The sequence below is a fragment of the Mustela nivalis genome, assembly GCF_964662115.1.
Source record: "Mustela nivalis genome assembly, chromosome: 1".
Lineage (NCBI taxonomy): Eukaryota > Metazoa > Chordata > Mammalia > Carnivora > Mustelidae > Mustela > Mustela nivalis.
Window position 1 is genome coordinate 141,177,435 of NC_139020.1, and position 25,100 is coordinate 141,202,534.

The following is a 25,100-nucleotide window of genomic DNA, read 5'->3' on the forward strand; positions in this document are numbered from 1 at the left end:
GTGGTGGGAATGGTGTCATGAGATTTTCAGGCTTATCCAAAGGGGTCATGGGCTTAAAAAGGTTGCAGAGCACTGCAGTAATGAGATGGACTGGTTTCTGAAGAAAAGTGAGAAAAGAAAACCATTAACTCCAACTGTCACTCTTCCAACTGAATATTGAAACCACTTGGGAACAAATTTTGAGTGAGGTTTACAGTCATAAACAACGTTGGTGTTTTTGAGGTTTGCTTGTGAATCGCCATTTAGCGGTACCACATGCTTCCTAGAGATGTGTTTAATTGTCATATTTTAAAACCTTCAAACGTGTTAAGTTGCCTGTTACACGGGGCTAACTTATTGAAAGGTTTCTGTTCACTTAGATTAGTGGATTTGTGTGTTGTGTTTTGGCTTCGTGAACAGAAGATTCAGGAGACTGGAATTTCCATTCTACTTTCACAATGACGATGTATAACGGGAACAAGTCACTGAGTATTTTATCTGTAAGTCTTTGGATAAAATGTACTGCATCCAAGGGTGACTTGGCTCAAAATTTGTCACCATCGACTGCCAAGGTTCATTTGACAGACTTGGCCAACTTGGTAAGTTTCTTCCTCATTCTTTCTCCTTCTGTATATTGAAGATAAATGAGGGCATGAGATCCAAAGTGCTAGTTGCTTGTTGTAGTGATAGTCATGGTAGTAATGTAGTGATAGTCGTGGTATAATGGTAGTGGTATTCTTATTATATATATCCCTCCTTAATGTCAGAGGGGAAATGAATGAAGGAGACCGGAACATTCGATCATGTGTTAAAGACAGTGGGTTTAGAAAAAGAAAGCTGATTTTGAGCCCTAATTCTGCTGGCTCTGTAACTTGGTCAGGATGGTTTAAGTTCTCTGAGCTTCAGTTTCCTTGTTTATAAAATTGAGGTCACAATAGCTACCTGATGGCATCGCTTTGAGAACTAGATGAAATAATGTTTTTAGGAATGAGGACTGTGCCTAGCATTTTGTCCCAAAGATGATGGGAACCACTGTAAACTTTTCAGTAAAAGAATGATATGATTAGGTTTATGTTTCAGTAAATGTGAAGGATCAGTAGGGAGCACATAAAACTGGAAAATGAGATTTGAAGCAGGGAAACAGGTGAAAAAGTTGGAATATGACTGAAAAATTACATAATCTTAAATATAGCAGAGGAAGAAGTGGTGAAAATGAGACATCCTTGAGTGATGGCAGTGAGGCCTGGTCTCATTGGTCTTTGTGCCCCTGGCACCAAGCATGAAGCCTGACCTACAGTTGGGGCTGAGAAAATATTTTACTTGATTGTAGAATTGCCTCAATTTGATTCATTGTCATAACAAAAGGTAATAAGGTGAGAAATTCTGTTGTTCTAACTGATGTGTGTGTGTGTGTTTTTTTTTTTTTTCATGTTTCTGCTTTCCCCCAACTCTCTCCCTCTTTTCAATTTGGGGAGCTAAACATTTTGCCTTCTTATCCTTGGGAAAGAGGCTCCATGGGAGAAAGTAGACTTTAAAAGTGTTATCAAATTAACAAATGATCATTGTTTCAAAAAATCCTCATCTCATTTGGAAGAATACATGATGAATTAGAGTCAGTGTCTCCTTCACAAAAAAAAAAAAAAAAAAAAAAATTCTTGCCCTGAATGATGGAGAGAAGCAAAGGGGGTATGATTAGATCTGGTGGCTTTCTAGGGTAATGGGGGTGAACCAAGGATTCAGGAAACTGGATAAGCTTGAGGAGGCTCAAGTTTCTGTCCCTGGGTAGTGTCTGGGGGTGTGAGTGGCAAGAGGCAAGTTCCAGCCCCACCACTGTCCTAAGGGGGCAGCCCTACTGTTGTCTGGGTAATGTAAGTTTCACTGAGTTCCTTGTTTAGAGCATGGCATTGCAACAGCAAATGAATCTAGGACTGAAGAATATAAGTTTCCCACAGATCATAGCAGTGCCCTACAGTGGAATTTTCCCACACGGAGGTGTGACTCAAAGGAGAATCAGGGTCTTAAAGAGGCCTACTGATGGGAATGACAATGAAGGGCAAAACGGTGCCATATTGGCCTGCCAATGACCAACGACTGAGGTCTGGAAGGGAACCAGGACCTCTGAGTGGATGATAGTATAGACACCCACCAAAATCAGATATTCTCTCCCACTCCATCCTGATACTTTGACCCTTTGAGTCCTGTGAACCTAGTGACCCCCAAAGTTCTGATGCAGCCCTGGGCAAGCCGAGGAGCTTGCATTTGAATTAACTCAAATTATGTCTTTACTATGCAAAAGTGTGGGGACTCACAATATAAATTGAGTTCGGTTATAAAAATATGAAGAAAATTTCTTGGGCACCTCATTTTGTCAACTGACATTCCAGATTCCTATATGAATAAATTCTTGGAAAAATTAGGAGAAGTAGAGTTGGCACTGATTTTAAGTTGCTGCATGAACACATTCTATGAGGCACAGGTCAGAACCCACCTGAGGTACAGATTTAATCTAGGAACCCACTCTTCAGGATTATTGCCAAATTGAGCCTGATAAGGATGGAAAGAGAATAAAAATCATGCAATATGAAAAATCATGTGAAGAACTGGGATCGTTAGCTGGGACTCTAGCAGTTTTCTAGCAGTGAGGACTAAGGCTGGAATTCCTGCAATGTTTGTGTAGCACGGGCTGTTTTCCAGCTACTATCTCAAGACCTTCATAAAAGTTAATTTCAGTTCTTATGAAAAACCAGAGCAATAAGTACTATTATTATCCCCATTTACCAGGTGAAAAAATAAAGATGCAAAGAAGGTACATAATTTGCTCAAGTTCATATAGCTGATATGTGACAGAGCCAGGATTCATTGGCCTCACTTCTCTCACTGTCATGTTCTAATTAGTGTGACAAAGAACTTTATTTACAGTCAGAAAGGACTATGAGCCACAGGAGCAGTGATTTCACTGAAAGTGGGTTAGGCAGGTGTCATGGTTGGTATCGAGAAACTCTGAGGTCTCTGATTCTGACTTCTAGGAGGCTATTTCCTTGATACTTTACTGGCTAATTAAATTTTTTAAAAATTTGGTTTGAAATGACCTTTTTCTCCCCCAAGTGGCATGTGAGACTTACTCAACAAAAAGCAATAAAAATCTAGCTCAGGTGATGTAGCTCTTGTTCTATGTACATAATCATCCTTACAAATACCCTATTGAAAAATAGCAGACTTTTGTAAGTGAAAATATTTTATTTATGTAGTTACAAAGCTAATTGAGGATGACTTGGTGAAATTTTTTCAGATTCTATCATGCTTAAAACAAAAATCTTTTTTGGGAGGATGACTCTATTTCCTGATTGTTGATTCTGTTGGCTGAATTTCTAGGGGTTCGTTTTTCCTACATGTTTTGGAATTTTGGTTTGAGAGCTCATCTTGTGGAGGAGGGGGTCCTCTACCCATTCCCACTTCTATCTGCATTCACTTCTGTCTAACCTGAGATTATCATGATCAATCTATTCTTCCATCTCATTATAACACTGGAAGTGTCACAATTGATTGTCCATGAGGATCTGTCTCTTAGGAATATCAAGAGTTTCAGTACTTCTGGAATGCATTCAGAAGGTGGATGAGTACAATGAAATGAGGGCAAACTCCAACTTGCTTTATGTAACACTGACCTTTTCAAGCATGCAACTACATAAAATTCAAGAAAGGGTTATATTGTATTTTAGACTGAACATTATCAACAGTGGTTTACCATTTTGGAAAATCAAATTACTGACAGTCTAAACACTTAGGTTTTTGAGTTGCCAATACCGTGCATGGCATTAATTGGCTGCTGCAGCTATCTCTTTCACTGTGATTGCTACACAGAGTTGCAAATATCTAACAACTTCCTTACACCTTTCAATGTGACTGTGACCAAGCATTTACATATTGAAGTTATAAATTCCTTTCCTTCTATTTATTCTTTATCGTAAAGTTAGTCTTATAGTGATTTTTAAAAATCTGTATATAGGTAGGTTAATTTATTGTTAAATTTCATTTGGGGCAGAACAGAGGGTACTATAAATATTTATTATAAAATGGAGGTTTGAGGATTTAAAGAGCTTTCGTTTTGTTTTAAGTTTCTATCATCCCCAAAACCTCAGAATGAAACCAAGCCCAAACCTCTCAATTAGAAAACCAGGGCTTCCTTGAATCTTGACTCAGGTTTACTAAAAGAATATATGACACTTCACGAAAGTTGGTAGGTGGTAAGGTTTCCAGGGAAGGCATTGTGAAGCATATATCAGGTTTAGAAAAAACCAAATATCAGGATTAGAAAATTTTACTGTCTCAGAATATTGGCAGAAACTTTCTACTTAGCATGTGTTAACGTACACATTATATAAGCAAGTGCTGTAGCAAGCCTTCAGTATTCATACACATTTCTGTTAGAGTATTTATGTATTTTTTTTCTTTCTCTTATTCTCTTACACGGATGAGTAAGGATGTCTGATAAGGATATCAGAGGATACATTCTAGCTCCAAGACAGGGGAGATCCGAAAAACAGATGACCTTCCTTTTTTAAACTCAACATTGCTTTCCGTTGACTTGGTGGAGGTTCTTTGCCTTTATTCCATTTTTCTCCTTGAAATACCTTTTCTCTCTTTATTTCCACTCTTTCAAGTCCTATGTTATACATTGAAAGAATAAATGGACAAAAATGTCTAATGAAAAAAAGGGAAGCAAAGCTTAATGAATGAAGAGTCATCTTGCCAAATAATAAGATGTTTTATTATTTGGCCATATTGAATAAAATACCATGTTAAAGTACAAGAATAGGTACAAATAAAAACATTATTACAGAAGAAGACTATCAAAAGCTGTTATGATAAAAATGATAAATGAGTAAAGATTATTATATAAAGGGTGAGTACACAATAGATAAAACTTGGAAAGTTAGATTCTTACTATATATCATGTATCAAAATAAATCTAACAGAATTTAAAAGTTTTATTTAATGTAAAAGATGGCAGAAAATATGGAGGATGATGAGTGTCATGATCTCAGAGAGGGAAGTAATTATACGAAAACATAGAAAGCAAACCAATGGAGAAAATCACAAAGGAAGAGATGGTTCAAGTTAACTACTTTAAAAATTTTGTTCTTATTTGTAGTGACAGTATGCCTGTTGTTAGTTCCTACTCTATGCTCATGACGTGGTCTTTAGGCCCTATGAATGTGTGTCTCCAACATGAGCAGATCTGCTGCTTACAGGTGTCCAGGTTGGGTTCCATACAAGGTCACAACAACTAAGAGAATGACAGTCACATTGGAGAAACATTTATTATTTTGATCTATTTTTATATTTTTATTATAACTTGTTTTAGGTTTCAAAGATAGGCTATTTGTATATTTATTATAACAGTTCCCTAACTAATCAAGTAAAATATCTTTTTGTAATAGAATACTAGATACTGTTTTGCTTTGATAGTGAAGGAATGAGCTTAACATACAAAAGACTTTGTTGATGTAACAATAAACAATGCTTCTAATACTGGAAGCTATTTTTCACAAATTTCATGAGCTCATCAGAAAATACCTTAGAATGAAAAAGAAAAATTCCCTGGTGGTAAAATGTAGCTAAATTTTGTGTCTTATTTTGTAGTTAACAGTATTGTCTCTTGTCTATTTTACGAAAATGATATTGCAGAGTTTCCATTGAAGCCTAATAATGCTTTCATCTGACATGAGTCACTATAGAATGAGTAATATTTATTTACCATTACCACATAATGATCTAATTATATCATAGCCATTATTATGTTGTGATATTTTAATTGCTGTTAAAGCTTAATGGCTCCTAAAATGAATAAAAGTTAAAAATTTTACACATTCTAATGTATAAAATGATCACATTATTTCTGCCCAACAGGGTATCATGATCAGAAAAACAGAATGAGAATCCACCATCCAAAAAAACAAAAAAGAAATTATTTGGGTCATTGAATATCAACGGGAAGAAATAAAAGGAAATGATTAGTCTCAGGAGAATCTAGCAGACTTCACAGAGGGGACAAGTGGTGAGTTTACTCTTTATTTCTATGTGAATGGGAATGGATGAATTTCTTAAAAAAAAAAATGAGGGAGGAAAAACACCCACATAGAATCCATTAAATGAAACACACTTTCTGTTGATCCAGTTAAAGTCCTTGTATTTGAATACTGAAAGCAGAACTCTCTCGTTGAGATTATCCATCTCCAACAGGACAACTTTATCTTCTCGAAGAAAGCACAGATAGGAAGTTTTTGAAAACTTCTCATATAAGAATTCCAGCTAATGTTGAAAAAAAAAAAATCCTAACTCTTGTTACTTTTTTTTTTTTTAAGTTGAAGGAAATCTTCCAAAAAAAATATATATCTATATCTATATATATTATTTTATAAATCCCTTATGAAAAGAAAACAACTGAATAAAGAGAATGGAAGCACAGAATGACAGATTTTGTCACTTGTCATAAAAAAAAATGAAAAATAAAATGCATCACTATCATTTTATTAAGTGTTTAACTTTTGAAAACAATAATTTTGATGCTATAGGAAATAAACTATTTGAAGATGAGAAACTGTTAATGTGTCAGTAATAAATGTATACTATAAATTTTTATGTATTTAGCAAAACATTTGAGCATTCAGAGAATTAAATGAACAACTGAATGACAATAGGAATCTCCTTCATTTAGTAGAAACCATAGCAAAATAGGATAACATCATCACTGACACTTAAGCATAATACAATCATCAACACCAAATAACAATATGGCACATTATGTAAGGGATGAAATATAAAACCAAAAATCAAGATTATAGCAGATGGAATTAACAAGATTATTTAATGAGGTGAACAATGCTAATTATTATTCGATCATTTTAGATATAATCAATGGTGTACTGATAACCTCTCTTAAAAAAGAAAATCTGTTTGTGGCACTTGCTGATTTCAATGTTGCAAACACTCCTAATAAGGCTGATTTCAAGCTCCTAATAATTTAACAACCGGTTCACAAAACTCCTGAATATTTAATGGTAGGCTTTCACCAGCCAGTGCAAGCTAGCTCCTACATACCACATACACATATAATCAAAGCTCCGTAGAACAGACGATAACTGGTGTTAGATCTGTGAATTTAAAAATGGAAGTCATGTTATTTCTAAATGTGACAAGTTGGGGGCAGCTCTGTCCAGTAGGCGACTTAAGTAAAGAATAATTATATATGTATTTTTAGTAAGCACTTACAAGAGAAAAATCTGGAAATCTAAATCCTGGGTACAATAATAGCAAAAATGTGCAAGGAAAACAGCAACTTGCAACAGTTGATGTTTGAAAATGATAAGATATTCTGTATTCTGATTTCTGTGCATTTTTTTAAACTGGGAGGAAATGACACAGCAAAACTCTCTGGTACCTCTGAACAGCTTTTTATATGGCACAAAGTATAAAACCACTTTTCAGCCTCAATAAAAATTAAAAAGCACTGGATACACATTTACTAAACATAAGTATTTAGCCATTGTTGAATTTGGAATAGGAAATGCAGTTGGTAACACAATGTTACTAAAAACACAAGTAGAAGAGGGAAGATTCAGTGGGGGTGGGGTGTGTGAAATGGGTGACAGGGATGTAGGAGTGCACTTGTCGTGACGAGCTCCAGGTGATGTATGGAAGCATTGAATCACTCTATTGTACACCCCAAACTAATATAACACTGTATGTTAACTGTACTGAAATTAAAATAAGAAACCCGATTTAAAAATTTAAACATTAAATTTTTTTTTTTTTTTTTATTTGACGGACAGAGATCCTAAGTAGGCAGAGAGGCAGGCAAAGAGAGAGGAGGAAGCAGGCTCCCCACTGAGCAGAGAGCCTGATGTGGCACTCGATCCCAGGACCCTGGGATCATGACCTGAGCCAAAGGCAGAGGCTTTCATCCACTGAGCCACTCAGGTGTCCCAAATTTAAACATTTTTAAAATTAAAAAATATCCATTGATAAAAATAAATAAAAATAAAAACACAAATAGAGGCAGGTTAAAAACTCTTAAAGTTTTTTGATGACACTAATAAATGCATATGTTCTAGAAAAGAAGCCAAAGAATACTTGAAAAAATATCAAAAGTTATATGTATTTGTTTAGCTCTAATTTATCATATTTTAAAAAGTATTAATGTTGTAAGCAAAATGTTGCAGAAACTGAAATTCAAGACTTAAATAATACTCTTCAAATGTCATCAAAGAGATTAAGAAATTTATTTTCTATAAAAGTATGATTGTGGTTTTTATGAAAAATATATTATTGTTGTTAAAGATATTACAATCTCTGGATGTAGATGTGAATCTCAAAACCTACAAGGAAAAAGACCAAGTTTGACTGGAAATCCCACAATCAACCCATCTTTGTAAAAAACCAAAATTTCCAAGTGAAGAATTTTGTTTTCTGTATCAGATACAATAATATTATCATTAAAGAAAGTTTTATTTCTTATTTTATTTTTTCTTTTATTTATTTTTAATTTTTTAAGTTTAATTAGCCAACATGTAGTACATCATTAGTTTTTGATGTAGTGTTATTTATGATAAAAACTTTAAAAAAAAGTTTTATGATGCCAAGAAAATACTACACCTATTTTGGTGCTCTAGATAACACCATTTGATGAAATATGAAGAAAATGAAATAGTACACCTATACAAAAATTTAAAATCTATCGATGACTGTAACAGCAAATGTGATATTTATGGGTCACAAATATTTGAAAAACTAAAATCTTTAAGCTGTTTTCTAGAATCTACATAGATTTCCTCTGAAATATTGCAATTTGAATATCGAAATGTTTGCAGCAATAACTTACTGAATACGTTTTCAAATATTCTGATATTTCTCAGGCTATAAGTAACTTCCAATTTCAGTTGCCAGTGACGAATATAGTTTCAAAATTAAAATTTGCTTAACACTAGTTAAGGTTTGTACTATCTGAAGAAAAGTAGTGAGCAAATCAGAGATTATTTCTGTGGAAAATGAGATACTGGATCAAGTAAGCATTGAAATCATCATAAAGAATTCATTTCCATAAAGCAACTATTAAAAACATATATTCTGACTGTGCTATTTGTAACCATTTTGATTAATTTTTTCATTTTCTATTATTTTATGCTCAATAATCTTATTTTTGTAATTTCTATAAAATATCTTTTATTTTGTAGAAGTAAAAGATAACTAATAAGTTTTATTTAAAGAAAGAAACATTTCTAATTTGCTCATTATGTGAACCAGAAGTATTCTTTTTTTTTTCAGTAAATCAGTATCTTTTTTTTAATAATTATTTTTATTTTTTTATAAACATATAATGTATTATTAGCCCCAGGGGTACAGGTCTGTGAATCGCCAGGTTTACACATTTCACAGCACTCACCATAACACATACCCTCCCAACGTTCATAACCCACCACCCTCTCCCTACCCCCCTCCCTCCAGCCACCCTCAGTTTGTTTTGTGACATTAAGAGTCTCTTATGTGGGGGCACCTGGGTGGCTCAGTGGGTTAAAGCCTCTGCCTTTGGCTCAGATCATGATCCCGGGGTCCTGGGATCGAGCCCCATGTTGGGCTCCCTGCTTGGCAGGGAGCCTGCCTCCCCCTCTCTCTCTGCCTGCCTCTCTGCCTACTTGTGATCTCTGTCTGTCAAATAAATTAAAAAAACTAAAAAAAAAAGAGTCTCTTACGTGAACCAGAAGTATTCTTGATTAAACATATTTATTTATACATGGTTGTGTGACTATTTATAAAAATTATACAAATATACATTTAAAATGTGACAAAAATGAAAAATGGAAATTACTGTAGTTTATGTTTTATTATATTTATTTCTGTATTGTTAGTACTAATGTATTTTATTTATGGCCTAAAATGTTTATAAATAATATTTTCTTAATAGCACTGTGATTAAATATGCTTCACTAAATACTTTTAGCTATTTTTGAGAAAGTATCCAAAGGACTGTTTCTTTTTCCTTTTTTTAAAAGATTTTATATTTAAGTAATCTCTGTACCCAAGATGGGGATCGAACTCACAACCCTGAGATCAGGAATCTCATGTTCTTCCCACTGAGCCAGCCAGGCAACCCCAAAAGACTATTTTTTGTGTTTATTTTAATATCAAGTTTTAATGGCTGTTACAACTGAAAATTATCCCTCAGAAGGATGTTAGTAAAGAGCTTCAGTATAAATGTTAAGCTCAGTATCTATCATGAGGCTTAGGGGAAAAGATTTAAGTAGTGAATGAGTATCATGGGAATACATCTATGAAAAATTAGGGATTCGTCTTGACATATTAGATTACATATAGACCATTTTGCCAATCAGAGTGACTATATGCTACCAATAGATAGTGAAATAAAATGTATAAATAATATGCAAGTCTATAGCTATATACAAACAGTCTTCTTATTAATTTTAATTGGTCTGACCAATCTCTTGGCAGATCTGATGAGCTTCTAAAGTAGGTAACAAGAAGTGGAGTGTCAGCCCCAGCTCATTTATGTTTGCACTGATACTAGTGTATTCAGCCCACATTTATTTGCAGGAAACTTCTAGACACTTCTGTGTATTTGAAGGATAATTAAAAAAAAAAAATTTAAGTAATCTCTACACCTAGCATGGGGCTTTAACTCGTGACCCCAAGATCAAGAGTCATATGCTTTTCTTTTCTTTTTCTTTTTCTTTTTTTCTCGTTAAAGATTTTAATTATTTACTTGACAGAGAAAGAGAGAGAGAGAGAGAGAGAGCACAAGCAGGGGCAGCTGCTGGCAGAGAGAGGGAGAAGCAGGCCAGCCACCCAGGCACCCCAAGTCATATGTTCTTCTGACTGAGTCAGCCAGTTATCCCTGAAGGATAGTTTAAATAAAGCTGGGTACTATAAGCTGTAGATCTTTTTAGTCACATATAAATGGCAACACATGGAAATCTTCCAAAGAGGGATAAAGGGCAGCACCATCAACCTTTCATGTTTTAGGGACATCGCCTGGGTGGCTCAGTGGGTTAACCATGTGCCTTCGGCTCAGGTCATGATCCCAGAATCCTGAGATGGAGCCCCACATCTGGCTCCTTGCTCTGTGGGAAGCCTCTACCTCTGTCTGCTGCTCCTCCTGCTTGTGCTCACTCTCTAAACTCTCTCTCTCTCTGACAAATAAAATTAAAGCAAACGAACAAAAAACCCTTCCATGTTTTAGAGCAACATCTTCTCTTGGTTATCCCTTACACCTGATAGGTGATTCAATCGAAGGATCCCAGGGTCTTGATATGTGATCCAAAAAAAGGATCCAAAGGTCCCAGGGTTTGTGTCTATATTAAATATTGGCAAAGTTTAATTTTTATATTTTTTAAAGATAAATAAAAAGAAATATTTCGATAATTTCTCTCTGCTCCCCTAGTGAATCATATGCTTACCCCCAGGGGTATGCCTTGTCCAATACAAACCCAGACAATTGGAATTTCCCTCAAACTAGGAAAGGCATAAGGATGTTGTGCTGCCAAAAAGATGATGAATATTCACTATAATTATGAATTTTTTATATTATCACTGAATATGTCACCAAAAAAACCCCAACTAAATGGATTTTGCTAATTGGAAATTAAAAATTTTAGAATGCTTTTTTGCATGTAAATACTTAATGCTATATAATAAACTGAGAGTTTTACAGTAAGTTTGATAGGAAATGGGTTAATATCTTATTTTCTCACAATCAACAAACTTAACATATAAAGACTTTAAAAAAATTTTTTTTAAACTGCTGGAGAAAGTTTTTTAAAGTCACAAGGCATAAACAGATGATTCACAGAACAACAAATGACTGAGGGACCACGAGAAAAAGCCTCGTAAGTAATCAAAGAAATGTAAAATAAAACATAAGACTATCATTATCCCTCTAACAAATTATCTACGATAAATGGTCTCTAAAGATAGTCTTCCATAATTCCTCCATTGCTGTACATACATGTTATACCTCTCATCAAGAGGTGGCATTTCGGGTTGCCTGGGTGGCTCGGTTAAACATCTACCTTCAGCTCAGGTCATGATCCCAGGGTCCTGGGATAGAGTCCCACATTGGGCTCCTTGCTCAGCAGGGAGCCTGCTTCTCCATCTGCCTGCCTCTCTCTCTTTCTCTCTCTCTCTGGCAAATAAATAAATAAAATATTTTTTTAAAAAAGAGGTGGCCTTTATTTCTTTTTCTTTAGAATTTGGGCTGGTCTTGTCACATGCCTTAATCAATAGAATGGGGTAGAAATGATGCTGTGCATCTAATATGTAAAGATGCACATCACTTGATTATATGATGGTTCTATGTTTAATTTTTTGAGGAAACTGATACTGTTTTCCATAGTGGTTGTTCCATTTTACAATCCCACAAATTGTGCACAAGAGTTCTGATTTCCCTACATCCTTGCCAACGCTTGTTATTTTCTGTTTTTTTTTCTTTTATTTTTGTAATAGTCATCCTAATGGGTATGAGGTGGAATCTCATTGCTCTTCTGATTTGCATTTCTCTTATGATCAGTGATGTTAAGCATATTTTCGTAGGCTTGCGGGTCATTTTTATATCAGCTATCTATCATCTATCATCTATTCAAGTCCTTTATCCTAAAGAATTGAAAGCAGGGTCTCCAAGAGATACTTGTATGGCCATATTTGTAGTAACATTAGTCACGATAGCCAAAAAGTGTAAGCAACCTAAATGTTCATCAGTGGACAAATGGATTAACAGAATGTAGTATATATGTGCAAATGGGTATTATTTATACAATGGGATATTATTCAGCCTTAAAAAAAAAACGAAGCATCTTGTTATGCTGCAACATAGATGAACTTTGAGGACATTATGTTAAGTAAAATAAACCAATCATGAAAAGACAAATATGGTCTGATCCAATTATATGAGTTGTCTAAAATGGTCAAATTCATAGAAACAGAAAGTAAAATGATACTTAGTAGGGGTTAGGGGAGGAGGAAATAGAAGGTTGTTTAATGGGTATAGAGTTTCAGTTTTGCAAGATGAGAAAGTCCTGGAAATTTGTTGTAAAACAATGTGAATATATTTAATGCTAATGAATTGTTCAACTTAAAAATTGTTAAGATGGTAAGTTTTATGCATATATCATTTACTGCAGTTAAAAATTTAAAAATTTAGTAAATTTAAATTTGATAAAATGTGACTCTCCAGGTGGAAAGTCATAAAGATGTTGATTATAGTGCTATTTCTAGTAGTAAATTAGTAATTTATTATTGAAATATCTATCAACAGAATTAGGGCTAAGAACATGAATTGTGATATATCTATATGATAGATTATTTCAATGATGTAAAAAATCTATGAAGCTGAGTGAATATAGAGGTATGAGAAGTGAATATAGAGATATAAGAGAAAACTCTTTAGTGTGATCCAAATACATAAAAAATACATACACATATGTATGTATAGATGTTTGTTATATATGTAATATAATCATACATAGACATATTCTTTGCGTGTGTGTGTGTGTATTTACATATCATGTCTGTTATATATATGCATGTAACCAGTTTATTGAGGTAGCCAGACTTGGTAGGTTTCAAGTATAAAGTAACTTTATTCTTCCACGCAACTGCCTTTTTCAAATAAACTCTGGAGACTCAATCTTCTGTCACCAAGATGAACTTGTGAGCAGATCCTATAGCTTGTATAGTCGTTTGAAGATATTAAAAAGCTTAGCCTCGGGGCACCTAGGTATCTTGGTTGGCTGAGTGTTGGACTCTTGGTTTTAGCTTAGGTTGTGGTCTCATGGACTGTGGGGTCTGGCCCTGGGTCGGGCTCTGTACTCAGTGGAGAGTTTGCTGGAGATCCTTTCCCTCTACCCAACCCCCTCAACTCTCTCTCTCTCTCATTTAAATAAACCTGTAAAAAAAAAAAAAAGCCTAGCCTATGCTAGCTTCATAACTTTAGTCTCTTGTTTTGTGACACTTCTTTCCTGGTCCAGCTTAGGAAACCTGCAGTAGAAAAAGGGGATTGCTTGGTTGCTTCTCAATTATCCACTTTACTTTTTCACCTCCCTTCATGCTCACTCAAGTGTCCCTCTATCCTGGTGGATTGAAGGAAGGTAGGGAGGAAAGGAAAGATCAGAAAAGATAACTGCCATCCTCCCTTTGACATGACAATGGTTTAGATGCTGATTTCCAAACAGTGTCTTGGTGTTCTCTAAAAACCATCTTCCTGGCCCCGCCCACGTAATCCTCTTGTCTTCTTTGCCAACTTCCCTCCAACTTTCTCCACTCACGAAGATGCGTGCCATCCTTGCCTAGCTTCATACTACTGTCTTCTCAGCCTTCTCCAGGTGGCTTGTCTTCATTATAGGTACCTTCTTGGAGGTGGACCATTTTGAGATGATTGCAGTCATGGTCCACGAAGACCAGAAAAACAGGGATTTTTGTTTCACTGAACTCTCAAAGTGCATGCAGATGCTTTTTAACTTGGGTGTTTTGTTTTTGTTTTTGTTTTTTTTCCTCCTAGTGCCACTGATGTCTTCCCTTAGCCTCTCCTCTCCAGAATTTTTCCAGGAGGGAATCAGATACTGGTACTTGTGTCTACCAAACTCCAGAGAACCCTAGCCAAGCCATCCAAGTAATTTTCTTGAATCTTCATATTTGGATCAAGGTGAGAGAGAAGCACACCTCCTACAGATGTTGGGAGGAGCAGTACATCTGTTGTTCTAGGACAGCTCTCTCTCTGAGGCAGGTTTCTCAACTATAACACTATTGATATTTTTGGCCAGATAAGTATTTGTTGTGGGAGACTGTCCTGTGCACTGAGCATCATCTCTGACTTTTAGTCACTAGGTGCTAGCAGCACAGCACCCCACCCCCTGCACTAGTTATGAAAATAAAAATGTCTCCAGACATTGCCAAATGTTTCCAGTTGAGAGGCATTGACCTAAAGGCATTCTTTCTATAAAACTTCCTACTTATTAGGGACTTCTTCACCTTCTTCTTCTTCTTCTTTTTTTTTTTTTTAAAGGATAAAGTGGGTGGTGGGTTTATGCTGGCAAAAGAGAACCCCAAATACAAGTTCTGCATAGATGGTACAGTGTTTTGCTTTAGAATGTGGGGACACTTGGTATGCTGAAACCCCAAGATAAGAATAATTCTATTTAACAACTTGTTGTTCCACATACAATGACTAAAAAAAAAAAAAAAACACCTAAGTGATAGAAGAGATAAGAAAGCATACCAAAATATTAATAGAGACTATCTCTGAATGGTAAAATCATTAGTGATGTCTTAAAATTATAACTTTAGTATTTTATACAATGAATTTATAGTTCATGTATGGAAGTATTTTTTTTTTAAGATTTTATTTATTTATTTGACACACACACAGAGATCACAAGAAGGCAGAGAGGCAGGTGGAGAGAAAAAGAGGGAAGCAGGCTCCTGCTGAGCAGAGAGCTTGATGTGGGGCTCGATCCCAGGACCCTGAGACATGACCTGAGCCAAAGGCAGAGGCTTAACCCTCTGAGCCCCCAGAAGTATTTTTTTTTTTTTAAATAAGACCAAACAAATCATACCAACTTGGAAGACCATTTCCTTCATGATGACTTTCCAGATCACCAACCTAGAAATCCTTTTTTACTTCTGGAACAATAATTGCAGTTGACTTCTCTCAAACACCATAACCCTATACATGCACATAATCTTCACAGTCACCCCATTAACTAGAGACTTTGTTCTTCTTGTTTTGCAGATGAAGAAACTAACTTTAGAGAAGTAAATAAGTTGCCCAACTGGTCTAATCCTGGAAACCAATAAGACAGAGCTGTCACTCAAGACTGAATTTGTCTCTTCAGTCCAGTTTTTGCCCCCCATAATATTGGTCACTGGGCACCTAGAACTTAATGGTGTTTTACGTGAATTTAAATATTACTAGAACTTTTTTTTCTTTGTCTGCATAATATTCTCCAACAAATTATAAACAGTTTCTTTTAGAGAATAGGCTATTGAGCTTTCATTAAATATCTTCATACAGGGCCACAGGGTATGTAGATTACCGAAGTAGTGCTTAGGTAGAACAAAATGGCAATCACTTATAAGTTATATATAAACATGAGACTAACCCATAATTTCTACCATAATTATTCAACATCACTTTCTAATGGCAATATCATAAGTCATGAACATGACATGAAGATATATGATTAAGGATATATAATTATAATGATGATATATAATTAAGCAGGTGACCTGCTGCCTAAATATTCATGTTTTTTATATTCATGGAAAAAAAGAAACAATTAATATATACTGTAAAAAAACACATTGTTAGTCATACTAAACAAATTTTAGGACAAAATTATTATGTAAACTGAACATATCCATTGTACCAAATTATTTATAATGCAAACTCAACATAATAATAATGGTAGATCCTATGATGATTAAAAAGAGAGGTAACAGATGAGGAGGCACAAGGCCTTGAGAGACCCATGCCAGAGCTTTAATCTTGAAGAAACAAGAACAAGCTGATTTCCACTTAATGCAGATGAGACACCTGAGATATGACAAGACTTTGGTCCTGGTGGCCTAACAGCTGGCTGAGAAGGGTGAACAGGTTGCAAATTTTCAATCCTAGAACTGTGTGGTGGTGGTACAAACAGGAACTGATAGTAGTCAGAATAGGTACAATGCATCTTCTTTTGGAAAATTATTGCAAACAGCAAAGTTAATGGTAAAACTCAAGGGTGCAGACTTTGTACCAATGATACTAAGAAATGTAGTCTATGGACCAACATTGGCATTACTTTGGACATGCTATTTCTTGGTCCCTGACCTAGAACTAAGTAATCAGAATCTTAGGAATTAGGACCCAGGAATTTACATTTTAACCTGCTCTCCAGGATGATTCTAATGGATGCTAAAGTTTAAGAGAAACGGTCTATACCACCGCCACCACATTTACCACCCAAACAACAGGAAGAGGCTCCTTAAGAATCCATTTAAAGTGTAAATTTCTAACTGTGCTGTCAGAGACAGTAAACATGAACACCATGTGGCCACTGAGCACCTGAAATGTGGCTGGTCCGAGTAAAGATGTGTTGCAAATATAAAGAAAATGCTGGGTGTCAGAGACTGAGTATGATTAAGGAATGAAAAATATCTCATTAATAATTATTTATATTGACTACATGTTTAAATAATAATATTTCAGATATATGGGATTTGATAAAATATATTATTTGTTTCATCTGCATCTTTTTACTTTTTGACAGAGTTACTGGACGTTTAAATTTGCATATATGGTTGGCATTATATTTCTATTGGACAGCATTGTTCTATTTAATTGCCTTAAAAAAAGGAGATTTCGAGGAGGAGTCAAGATGGCGGAGAAGTAGCAGGCTGAGACTACTTCAGCTAGCAGGAGATCAGCTAGATAGCTTATCTAAAGATTGCAAACACCTGAAAATCCATCGGCAGATTGAAGAGAAGAAGAACAGCAATTCTGGAAACAGAAAAACAACCACTTTCTGAAAGGTAGGACCAGCGGAGAAGTGAATCCAAAGCGACGGGAAGATAGACCCCGGGGGGAGGGGCCGGCTCCCGGCAAGCATCAGAGCAACGGAGCACAAAATCAGGACATTTAAAAGTCTGTTCCGCTGAGGGACATCGCTCCAGAGGCTAAACCAGGGTGAAGCCCACGCGGGGTGAGCGTGGCCTCAGGTCCCACAGGATCACAGAAGGATCGGGGGTGTCTGAGTGTCGCAGAGCTTGCGGGTATTGGAACAGGAAAACCGCTACAGAGACAGAGCCGACAGTAAGATCACAGCTTGGGCTTACCTTGAACCGGTGGCAGGCTCAGTGAGCTCGGAACACAGCCGGAAGTCAGGCAGACGGGAGTTACTGGGCGCTGTTCTCTGAGGGCATACTGAGGAGTGGGGCCCCGGGCTCTCGGCTCCTCCGGGCTGGAGACCCGGAGGCCGCCATTTGTATTCCCGTCCTCCGGAACTCTACGGAAAGCGCTCAGGGAACAAAAGCTCCTGAAAGCAAACCCGAGCGGATTACTCACCCCGGCCCCTGGTAAGGGCGGTGCAATTCCGCCTGGGGCAAAGACACTTGAGAATCACTACACCAGGCCCCTCTTCCAGAAGATCAACAAGAAACCCAGCCAAGACCAAGTTCACCTACCAAAGAGTGCAGTTTCAATACCAAGGAGAGCAGCAGAATTCCAGAGGAGGAGAAAGCAAAGCACGGAACTCATGGCTTTCTCCCTGTGATTTTTTTAGTCTTGCAGTTAATTTAATTTTTTTCTTTTTCATTTTTTTCTCTTCTTCTGCTAAAATTTTTTTTAACTTTTACCCTTTTCTTTTTTAACGTTTTTTAACTAGTTTATCTAATATATATATTTTTTCTTTTTTATATTTTTCTTTATTTGTTTTCTTTTTCTTAATTCTTTTCTTTTCTTTTTTTTTCTTTTTTTTCTTTTCTTTCTTTTTGAACGTCTTTTTATCCCCTTTCTCCCCCCTCACGATTTGGGGTCTCTTCTGATTTGGTTAAAGCATTTTTTCCTGGGGTTGTTGCCAACCTTTTAGTATTTTACTTGCTCCTTCATATACTCTTATCTGGACAAAATGACAAGGCAGAAAAATTCACCACAAAAAAAAAAGAACAAGAGGCAGTACCGAAGGCTAGGGACCTAATCAATACAGACATTGGTAATATGTCAGATCTAGAGTTCAGAATGACAATTCTCAAGGTTCTAGCCGGGCTCGAAAAAGGCATGGAAGATATTAGAGAAACCCTCTCAAGAGATATAAAAGCCCTTTCTGGAGAAATAAAAGAACTAAAATCTAACAAAGTTGAAATCAAAAAAGCTATTAATGAGGTGCAATAAAAAATGGAGGCTCTCACTGCTAGGATAAATGAGGCAGAAGAAAGAATTAGTGATATAGAAGACCAAATGACAGAGAATAAAGAAGCTGAGCAAAAGAGGGACAAACAGCTACTGGACCACAAGGGGAGAATTCGAGAGATAAGTGACACCATAAAATGAAACAACATTAGAATAATTGGGATTCCAGAAGAAGAAGAAAGAGAGAGGGGAGCAGAAGGTATACTGGAGAGAATTATTGGGGAGAATTTCCCCAATGTGGTAATGGGAATGAGCAAAAAAATTCAGGAGGTTCAGAGAACGCCCCTCAAAATCAATAAGAATAGGCCCACACCCTGTCATCTAATAGTAAAATTTACAAGTCTCAGTGACAAAGAGAAAAATCCTGAAAGCAGCCCGGGAAAAGAAGTCTGTAACATACAATGGTAAAAATATTAGATTGGCAGCTGACTTATCCACAGAGACCTGGCAGGCCAGAAAGAGCTGGCATGATATATTCAGAGCACTAAACGAGAAAAACATGCAACCAAGAATACTATATCCAGCTAGGCTATCATTGAAAATAGAAGGAGAGATTAAAAGCTTCCAGGACAAACAAAAACTGAAAGAATTTGCAAACACCAAACCAGCTCTACAGGAAATATTTAAAGGGGTCCTCTAAGCAAAGAGAGAACCTACAAGTGGTAGATCAGTAAGGAACAGAGACAATATACAGTAACAGTCACATTACAGGCAATACAATGGCCCTAAATTCATATCTCTCAATAGTTACCCTGAATGTTAATGGGCTAAATGCCCTAATCAAAAGACACAGCATGTCAGAATGGATAAAAAAAAACAAAACCCATCTATATGTTGCCTCCAAGAAACTCATTTTAAGCCCGAAGACACCTCCAGATTTAAAGTGAGGGGGTGGAAAAGAATTTACCATGCTAATGGACATCAGAAGAAAGCAGGAGTGGCAATCCTTATATCAGATCAATTAGATTTTAAGCCAAAAACTATAATAAGAGATGAGGAAGGACACTATATCATACTCAAAGGGTCTGTCCAACAAGAATATCTAACAATTTTAAATATCTATGCCCCCAACGTGGGAACAGCCAACTAGATAAACCAATTAATAACAAAATCAAAGAAACACATCAACAATAATACAATAATAGTAGGGGACTTTAACACTCCCCTCACTGAAATGGACAGATCATCCAAGCAAAAGATCAGCAAGGAAATAAAGGCCTTAAATGACATACTGGACCAGATGGACATCACAGATATATTCAGAACATTTCATCCCAAAGCAACAGAATACACATTCTTCTCTAGTGCACATGGAACATTCTCCAGAATAGATCACATCCTTGGTCCTAAAGCAGGACTCAAACGGTATCAAAAGATTCGGATCATTCCCTGCCTATTTTTAGACCACAATGCTCTGAAGCTAGAACTCAACCACAAGAGGAAGTTTGGAAAGAATCCAAATACATGGAGACTAAACAGCATCCTTCTAAAGAATGAATGGGTCAACCGGGAAATTAAAGAAGAGTTGAAAAAAATCATGGAAACAAATAATAATGAAAATACAATGGTTCAAACTCTGTGGGACACAACAAAGGCAGTCCTGAGAGGAAAATATATAGTGGTACAAGCCTTTGTGAAGAAACAAGAAAGGTCTCAGGTACACAACCTAACCCTACACCTAAAGGAGCTGGAGAAAGAACAAGAAAGAAACCCTAAGCCCAGCAGGAGAAGAGAAATCATAAAGATCAGAGCAGAAATCAATGAAATAGAAACCAAAAAAACAATAGAGCAAATCAACAAAACTAGGAGCTGGTTCTTTGAAAGAATTAATAAAATTGATAAGCCCCTGGCCAGACTTATCAAAAAGAAAAGAGAAAGGACCCAAATAAATAAAATCATGAGTGAAAGAGGAGAGATCACAACTAACACCAAAGAAATACAAACTATTATAAGAACATACTATGAGCAACTCTACGGCAATAAATTTGACAATCTGGAAGAAATGGATGCATTCCTAGAAACATAAACTACCACAACTGAACCAGGAAGAAATAGAAAGCCTGAACAGACCCATAACCAGTAAGGAGATTGAAACAGTCATTAAAAATCTCCAAACAAACAAAAGCCCAGGGCCAGACAGCTTCCCGGGGGAATTCTACCAAACATTTAAAGAAGAAGTAATTTCCATTCTCCTGAAACTGTTCCAAAAAATAGAAATGGAAGGAAAACTTCCAAACTCATTTTATGAGGCCAGCATCACCTTGATCCCAAAACCAGACAAGGATCCCATCAAAAAAGAGAGCTATAGACCAATATCCTTGATGAATACAGATGCGAAAATTCTCACCAAAATACTAGCCAATAGGATTCAACAGTATATTAAAAGGATTATTCACCACAACCAAGTGGGATTTATTCCAGGGCTGCAAGATTGGTTCAACATCCGCAAATCAGTCAATGTGATACAATACATCAATAAAAGAAAGAACAAGAACCATATGATACTCTCAATAGATGCTGAAAAAGCATTTGACAAAGTACAGCATCCCTTCCTGATCAAAACTCTTCAAAGTGTAGGGATAGAGGTCACATACCTCAATATCACCAAAGCCATCTATGAAAAATCCACTGCAAATATCATTTTCAATGGAGAAAAACTAAAAGCTTTTCTGCTAAGGTCAGGAACACGGCAGGGATGTCCATTATCACCACTGCTATTCAACATAGTACTAGAAGTCCTAGCCTCAGCCATCAGACAACAAAAGGAAATTAAAGGCATCCAAATCAGCAAAGAAGAAGTCAAATTATCACTCTTCGCAGATGATATGATACTATATGTGGAAAACCCAAAAGACTCCACTCCAAAACTGCTAGAACTTGTACAGGAATTCAGTAAAGTGTCAGGATATAAAATCAATGCACAGAAATCAGTTGCATTTCTCTACACCAACAACAAGACAGAAGAAAGAGAAATTAAGGAGTCAATCCCATTTTCAATTGCACCCCAAACCATAAGATACCTAGGAATAAACCTAACCAAAGAGGCACAGAATCTATACTCCGAAAACTATAAAGTACTCATGAAAGAAACTGAGGAAGACACAAAGAAATGGAAAAATGATCCATGCTCCTGGATTGGAAGAATAAATATTGTGAAAATGTCTATGCTACCTAAAGCAATCTACACATTTAATGTAATTCCTATCAAAGTACCATCCATCTTTTTCAAAGAAATGGAACAAATAATTCTAAAATTTATATGGAACCAGAAAAGACCTCGAATAGCCAAAGGGATATTGAAAAAGAAAGCCAACGTTGGTGGCATCACAATTCCGGACTTCAAGCTCTATTACAAAGCTATCATCATCAAGACAGCATGGTACTGGCACAAAAACAGACACATAGATCAATGGAACAGAATAGAGAAAACTAGTCAAAAAGGAAAATTTTAAACTGAAAGATTAAAGAATCATGAGAAAAAAACTCGACTTCTATACACTATTTTCCCTTAATGCTGGAGTTTTGCAGTTCTGTGTGCTTTATAAACTCAGTATTCCCCTGATGTTCCATCTGTTCTTCTGGGGAAGGGGCCTATTGCACTGATTTTCAGGTGTCTTTGCCTCGGCTTAGTTACACCATACCTTGCCAGGGGGCGAAGGTCAGTGTAAGTTGCTTTGGATTACTCTATATGGCTTTTGTCCTTGAAGGATTTCTACACTGCTTTAGAGGATGAAACAAAAAAAAAGAGAGTGCCCCAATCTGCAGCCCTGGGGCTGAAAGATGACACCCCCCTCCCCTTTGTAAACCCTTAGGCAAAAGCAGTCTTCATTTTTGTGTGTGCCAAACTGCAGACTCCTGCAGCATGTACCCTCACCTATCCAGCCGGGGAGGTGAGGAGGTCACCGTGGGCCTGCTACTTGCAGTGCCCCTGCTAGGAAAGCAGTCGCCCAAGTGTGCCACAGTTCATAGTCAATAGAAAATCGAGCTGAAAGCCCACTCCTGGGCTCACAGATTGAAACCAGTGTCCTTGCTCCAATGCTTGGAATCTCTGCTGACTCAGTCACCCCTGTTCTTTCTGTGAACCTGGGGATCCTGAGACCACATTGTCCCACCTAGGATTCTGCCCTGCTTTACCACCTGAGAACCTTTCAGGAGGGACATCTCTCACTGGAGCAGGCTTTTAAAGGTTCTGATTTTGCACTTTGCTGCTGTATCACTTCCCAGTAGCCAGCTTGTGGGGGCTCCCTTCCACCACCTACTGTTTATCTTCTAATATATCCCCTCCAATTCACTTCTTTGCACCTCCTACCTTGCAAATGTGATTTTTTTTGTTTGTTTGTAGAATTCCAGCAATTCTTTTCTTACATCTCTGGTTGAATTCATAGGTGTTCAGAATGATTTGATAGGTACTTAGCTAAATTCAAGGGACTAGATGAAAGGCAGTCCCCTACCCTTCTACCACCTTGCCTCCCTTTATAGCTACTGTTATTACCCCCATTATAATGATAAGGAAAACTGAAGCTCAGAGAGAGTGCTCAAAGTTACCAGGTGATACGTGACAGAGCCAGAAGTCAATTCAGGTCCATCTCTCCCCAGAGCACATACTTTTACATATTTCCCTTTACTTCTTCTACTTGTTAGACAATATACTGAAAAAGAGAACTATTTATTTTCAATAACATTTCTGTACATTAAAACGATGCATTTGTTCAAGCTATATTAAGTAGAAGCAGATCATTAGAAAGAAATAATGACAGACTCTATGTATAATATGTGAATCCATACATATTTAAGATATAAAGCCACTCAGAAATTTAGACACAATATTCTTTGGTTTTGCATCCAATCAAGGGCTTCTTTTACTGTTCCCATAATAACTCTTTATGTTTTGTTTTGTTTTTAAGTAGGCTCCACACCCAACATGGAGACCAACATGGTGCTTGAATTCACCACCCTGAGATCAAGACCTGATCTGAGATCAAGAGTCAGAGGCTCAACTGATTGGGTCAGCCAGACATCCCTCCCAGAATAACTCTAAAGGTTGGTTATATCACAAAGAAATCTCTCCAAATTCATTTGGCAGTATTTAGATCAGAAACAAATCAAGAGAAACCAGCAACTTCATAACTTTTGAAATACTCCATGCTATGTCCTATCAGTGTCAAGGTCTGAAGTAGCCTAGGTCACAGATAGGCTATTAGTTAGTGTGGTCTTTTTTAAATAAATGATTCTTTTCACCAGAATATCTGCTAATCCATGAAGAAATGACACCTTTTAAAATGTAAACAGTCACATCTTGGGTTATGGACATTGGGGAAGGTATGTGCTATGATGAGTGCTGTGAAGTGTGTAAACCTGGCGATGATTCGCAGACATGTACACCTGGAGCTAATAATACATTGTATGTTAATAAAAAATTAAAAATTAAAAAAAACCAGACATATCATCAGTCTTTCTTTTAATGCCTGACAGAGGAGTCAGGGAGATTGCCACCAATATGCCATTCATTCTAACTGTTCCATAAATATTTGCAATTGTTGCATCACCAGGGCAAACTTCAAAATCAAGGGGATGCAGAACAACAAAGATGTCCAACAATAAGCAACAGCCTGTTTGAATATGTATTAAAAATGAATAAAGTTTGCATTCCATCATCCATGAAATAATCTAATAAAACACCAGAATATGGAACTATGTACTGAAGAACAGAAGGAGGGAGAATATCAGAAGCAGTAGCAAAAATTGCAGTGGTGTACCTCATGGCACCAACATCTATAAGCCTCTTCATCAACTGGAATAAACTTGAGTTCTTATGATTAACAACAACATTGCTTTTTATTAGTTCCATTTGAAACATATCTGGTTAATAATAGTGTCAACAAAAATTGGTGTTCTCTTAAGAGTTTGCCCCTAATAACAAATTTGAGTTGGCCATAGCCAGTTAGCTCCAAGCTATTCATAACTTCAGTGGTGGCCTGCACAGATGTTGGTAAATGTTCCCAGTTGCTTTTGGATCAAGTCTCCTATGGGTTTTGGGACCAAATGGACCCTGTCCACCAATGGTGTCATCAAGGAGATGTATAAGTGAGTCACAGAATTCAATCAATCGGAACTTCTAGGATAGTGATTTTCTTCTTCACAATGTTTATTTCCTACATTACAACCA

At 36.5% G+C, this 25,100-nt stretch overlaps 1 long non-coding RNA gene across 1 annotated transcript; it reads left to right on the plus strand.

The window, feature by feature from the left end:
• Nucleotides 1-311: 311 nt before the first annotated feature.
• LOC309842667 lies at nucleotides 312-24,368 on the plus strand. Its single transcript, XR_014299725.1, has 4 exons — nucleotides 312-578; nucleotides 5,890-6,037; nucleotides 17,298-17,559; nucleotides 23,839-24,368. It is a non-coding gene; the product is annotated as an uncharacterized lncRNA (long non-coding RNA).
• The last annotated feature ends 732 nt before the right edge of the window (nucleotides 24,369-25,100 follow it).